Below are 6,000 nucleotides of genomic sequence, written 5' to 3'. Positions count from 1 at the left end.
AGACTTAACCGGTCACGTGTCCTCTCGGGTCAACCAGAGTGCCATGGCCTTTAGTAATCCTGGCACACCCACACCCTATCCTGTCCGCGATGTCACTACATCACCCCCTCCTTCGTAGCACTCAGCCATCCCGGCTGTCAACTCCTCCTACAAAATGGACAAAACGAACAACCCCTATGTGTGCCTCAACAATTAATACCCAAACCCCTATATAAAATATTTACACTATCTACAAATATACATGGAGTAACGGGGAAAGGGAACGGAAGTACAGAACAACAATAAGCAAAAGCAAGGTAAGAGAGAGAAAAAAATGCATTAAAACGCGAACGCTCAGGACCCCCTCCATCATCAGCATCTATCACCATCACCGTGTAACAACACCCGCAAGCACAATAAAGGCTAGCTTCAGCCAATAACCAATACGGCCTGCCGAGTGCGACAGCCAACTGACGGTGTGGGAGAGTGTGTGTATGGTAATCACGAAAACCGAAGTCTTTGATCGAGTCCTTGTGGCCAGGCCCCCAGGAGAGGTGGGCTCATTCTCCCTGGAGGTCCCGGGGGAATTTGCAAATGTCCCGTCGAACCCGGCTCCTCACGAAAAGCAGTCGGCCGGGCAGACGGGCTCTCCTCTCCAGAATCCCGTGAAGATGGCGCTGGTGGCGGGTTTGGGGACGTTACACGCGCGGCCCCTGAGAACGGGATCACATGACTCCCCTGAGGACCAACCTCATTGGGTACACACCTCAGCTTGTCAGACACATCTTACACTCGGCCCCTGCGTAGTGGAGATGGGATGAAGTCACGCAGTGCGATTAAAGGCTTGAGGCGCGAGGGATGTACAAACCAACTCCGCTAACCCAAGCGAATCTGAACACACTGGGGCCGAACGACCCGGATCACATAAACCAGCCCCCTCCAGGGTTTAAACAATTTGGGTGACATACCCACCAGTACCTGTGTACAGTGCAGCCAGGCTCTGTCACCTAGAACCCACTCATGTGTGGATAGACGGGAATCCCTCAGCCGCTCGTTTGCTAATTGGCGCGAATTGGAATTTTCTCTAGAAGCCTCACGCGCTTCCGAAAGCTTTTGAAGGGTAAAGCACATGGAGTCAGAAATTTTAGATTTAGCCTTGTTTGGCGCGGCTCGTAATGGGACATCAATCGGGGGGTCTTGTTCTCTTTCGTACATAAAAAAGGTGAGTGTCATTCTATAGGCAGCCAGGACTCTGGGAACATGCAAGTCCCAGTCAAGCTGGAACTCGCTGACCTGATGGCTCAGCATAGAGGTCAGAGTCCTGTGCAGCCGCTCGACCATTCCATCCGTCTGGGGGTGGTATGGTGAAGTACGTACTTGCTTTGTTCTCAACAAGTCGCACACCTCCCGCAGTAATTTATATATTTTTTTGCCCTGATCGCTCAGAATACACTCAGGGGCACCCTTGTCCATCACATAGCCATCGAGGAATGCGTCGGTGATGGCCACCGCCGACTGGTTGGGGAGCGGCCAGGCCATCGGCCAGCATGAAAAATACTCGACACCCACTAGCAAATACTTATTCCCACGAGGGGTAGTGGGAAATGGACCAATGATATCGAGAGCGACCAGCTCGTTTATGCGGGAGACCTGAATGGATTGCAATGGTGGACAATAGGGTTTAGACGGGGGTTTCTGCCATGCGCACTGCACACACCCCTTCAATAAATTTGCGATGTCTTCCGCCATGCCAGACCAGAAGAAGTCGAGCTTAAGTGTGGCTAGCGGCTTATGCACCCCCACATGCAACAGTTGCTCGTGCACCACCAAAATGATTTTACCCCATAGGGCAGTGGGCACAACAATGTTGTAACGGCACAACCCTCCATCCCAATGCATGAGCAATCCGTCTCTCTGAGGATGACCGAGGCTACACCCAGTTGATCCCCACCCTCATTGGCTTCCTTGACATGGCATCGTAACTTAAGCAGGGAAGTGTCCTCAACCTGGAGGCGCCCCCACTTCGCATGGTCCAAGCCAATGATGGTGTCACGCACCACAGGACCATCGGCTACCTCAGAGTTTTCAACCCCGGCCGACACCGCAAGGGGAGGGAGCGAGTCCTCGGTCAGCATTTTACAATGTCCCGAGCCCGAGAAATACATGCACCTGTCGCTCGTTGGTAATCAGGGCGTCCTCTTTCATGTGTCGGGTATCTTTGCGATAGGAAACAGTAAAGGAATAGTCCTGGAGGACTTCCAACCAACGTGAAAGTTGGCCAGACAGCTGCTCAATACGTAATGCGTACTGTAGCGCTGCATGGTCAGAATGCACCTCAAAGCATCTGCCATTAAGATAGGGGCGATACTGTTGCACATAAAAAACAATGCCAAAAGTTCAAGGCGTGTAACACAGTACCGTTGTTCGGCCGGAGAGAGCACTCTGCTGCCATATGCGACAACACTCTCGATGCCATTGCCAACTTGAGGCAGAATAGCGCCAATTCCGATGTTACCAGCGTCTGTATCAAGGACGAACGGCAAGGAAAAGTCGGGGTAGCGGAGGGGAGGGGAGTTCACCGAGCCATCTCGGAGTGCAACAAATGCGGCCTCCTCCTCCCCCCAATGAAACTTCTGACCTTTTGCCATAAAGGCGTGCAGAGGTTTGGCGATAGTGGTGAACCTGGCAACAAAACGGTGGTAATAGGACGCAAATCCTATAAAACTCCGCACCTCCCCTACCAACGTGGGGTTCGGCCAAGTATGAAAACACGCGGTTTTTGTGCGGGTCCGTCGCTATCCCTGAATTACTATGTGACCAAGATACCGAACAGCTTTTTAGAGCAGGTGACACTTCTGCGGTTTAAATTTGAGGTTCGCCTCATGCATTTTAAGAAAGACAGCCCATAACCGTTCGAGATGTTCTTTAAACGTATGGCTAAAAATGATGACATCGTCGAGATATAACAGGCACTAGTCCCACTGGAGGCCAGCTAGAAACAGTTCCATCAATCGCTGGAACGTAGCCGGTGTGGAATGAAGACCCATTGAAAGCTGATTGAATTAAAATAAGCCTTGCGGTGTATGAAAGACGCTCTTGAGCTTAGAGGATTCATCTAGCAGCAACTGCCAAAATCCAGATAGGTCAAGAGTCGAAAAATAACGTGCTCTCCCTAGAGCATCCAGGAAATCGTCTATTCGAGTGTAGAGGAGTAGTATGATGATGTCATGTCATGAGCGCTGTAAGGAGACACCTTCGAGAACAGGGGCGGGTCCGAATGAAGGGGAGGAGCCGCCCACGGGGTAATAAAGGGGAGCCCGTGACAAAGGCGTGGTCGTTGTGGGAGCCTGCAGTGTGGATCGGCTGAAGGAGGTCTCTCCCATGACCGGACGGTGTTTGCTGAACCCCCGTCCGGGGTCGACGAGTGGGAGAGCCGAAGAGATAGTCGAGAGTAGGGCTCGAAGAAGTCTGTGGGAATCGTCTGAGAATGAGTGGGGTTCTTCTCTCCTCGGCCGAGCGGTGTTTGATGAACCCCTGTCCTGGCCCGAGAGAGAGAGCCCAAGGGATAGCCAAGGTTATGACAAGTAGAGCTTGGGGGTCCACGGGAAGGACCGAGCATAGAGAACTAGAGCATCGAAGAAGTCTGTGAGAATCGGCTGAGAGTGAGTGGGGTTCTTCTCTCCTCGGCCGAGCGGTGTTTGATGAACCCCTGTCCTGGCCCGAGAGACAGAGCCCAAGGGATAGCCAAGGTTATGACGAGTAGAGCTTGGGGGTCCACGGGAAGGACCGAGCATAGAGAACACCTACCCCTGGTGTGAGCCGAGTGTTTAACCCGTGTTAATAAATGGCAAAAGCCTTTATAAGAAGTTCTGTCTCCGCGTGGTTCTACGACGCAACACGAAGAAGAGGGTAGGCATCAGCCACAGAGATCTTAAGCTTATGGAAGTCAACACAGAAGGTCAAACGAACCATCCTGCTTTTTAACAAGAAGAATCGGGGCTCCCCACGGGCTGGTGGCCGGCGAGATGACATCGGCGGCCTACATTTCATCAACCTCCAGCCGTACATGTTATTTTTCCGTAGGGCTCAGCCGGTAGGGGTTCTGCTGCATGGGATTGGCATCACCCGTATCGATGTGGTGACTCAAAAAGCGTAGTGCGACCGATGTCAAATTTGCCATTGCTAAACACATTGGAGAATTCATGCAAAAACGACCTCAACTCCCCCCTCTGGGACTCGGACAATTCCGCATTTTCAGAACAAAATGTATCCATCCATTTTCATCAGAAACCGGTTGCGGCTTTGTATTCGACGCGACCCCTACACCGCCAACGATGTTTCCCTCGCGAAGCACGGGCGACGCATGGGCTAGCACGGTGCCCTCCTGAATGACAGACGTTTCTAACCCAGCATAAAGGACCTGGATGAACGGTTCCTGGTCATTGGATACCAGAGTCTGGGCCCCCACCAACGTCAACCCACGAATGGCTTTATTTGAGGATCCTAGGAGAATTCCACCCACAGTCGCCGCCTGGTCTAGCGGCTTGTGCAATCGTAAGGGAACCAACATTTGTGCGCCGGGGGGAACCTTTACCGTCTTACTCGCAAGCGCTTGTACAGTAGCGTTGGCCGTGCACAATCGAGTCGGGGAAAGAAAAAAGGCCATTCGACAGCCCGAAGGTAATTCAAAGCACCCTTGATCGATCAAAATTTTCAGGGGCATCTTCCCCAAAAAATCAGTCCCGAGCAAGCAAGGAACAGCAAGAGACGTTGATACAAGAACTCGTCCCGTCAATTTTATATATCTCCAATGCACACCTCCACTGTTATTTTCCCAATGATGCCCAATGAGCTGCTGTTTGCGGCAAAAGCACGGAGCCCCGACGGGACATAGGGTATGACTTTTATGGGGCAAGATGTTAAAAATCAACTCGGACGCTGACGCCCCAGTATTGACGAGCATTCTGATTTCAACCCCCTCCGACCACTGACCCGGTCGGAGCGGCCCGTCAGCCCGAGAAATTTCCGAACACTCACGCATCGACGCATGACAGGAATAAAAACCGACCGAATGCGATGAGTGAGGTGGATTCAGAGGCCGAGTGTGTGATGTGTTGCGACTCGCCTTCAGCTATAGTGGAGTGGAGGACTGTCGGGCGGATGACGGCGGTGGTCCGGGGAGGCATCGCCACGGCACGCGGCAGCCAAAAGAGATGTATCCCAGCAGGCTGCAGTTGTAGCACACAACGAGCCCGCTAACAGGACGAGGAGAGGTGTTCCGCCATTGTTGTTCATCTTGTCGCACCATGCCGTCCGCCCGCCAGCCTCTGCCTTGAGTTGAAGCGCAGACTTGGACGGGCTCCACATCTTCGGGTGTATCCCGCGCCACACGAGACGCGGTACACGCCGCCAACCCCTTATGCCGTTGCAACAGCAGGTGCGCCTGGATGCATCTTGAGAGAAGACAAGTCGTCATCGTCGACAGCCGGCAGGATGATGTTGAGGTCCTTTGCCAACGTCAACAATCTCTTGAGGACCAGCGAATTGGCTCCGTCGTGGTCCATATTTTCCTAGCGCCAATAGTGTGCTACGGAAGGCGAGGGGCGTCTCGGCCTCCCCCCTCCTCCGCGCAGCGAACTTATTGCACACATTTGATGGCGGTTCGTAGATTGCTGCCATTTGCGCAAAAGCGTGATGTAGCATGGCCCTCTCCGACGGCGGGATGGTGAGAAACGCCGCCAAGGCGTCGTCGTCAAGCACGGTGGGCAGCGCTCTCAGCACCTCCGCCTCCATCCACCCCGTCAAGTCACAGTTCGTCTGGAACCAGCGCTTGAAGGCCACCCAGTCGCCTCCGGTGGCTGTAAATTCTTTGACAAAGGGCAGTTGTCACCTGAGAGATGGAATGTCCCCAGGCGAGTTCGACGCAGTCTCAGATTTGGCGGGCTCTTCGCTCCACGATCAAAATGGCGGCCGCTTGCGCGGGCTGTGCCATGGAGGTTCCCCGTTGGCGGGAAATGGCGA

The sequence above is a fragment of the Petromyzon marinus genome, chromosome 1 (genome assembly GCF_048934315.1).
Source record: "Petromyzon marinus isolate PM22_M1 ecotype Great Lakes invasive population chromosome 1, UKy_Petmar_22M1.pri1.0, whole genome shotgun sequence".
NCBI lineage: Eukaryota > Metazoa > Chordata > Hyperoartia > Petromyzontiformes > Petromyzontidae > Petromyzon > Petromyzon marinus.
This window is presented reverse-complemented; position numbering follows the sequence as displayed.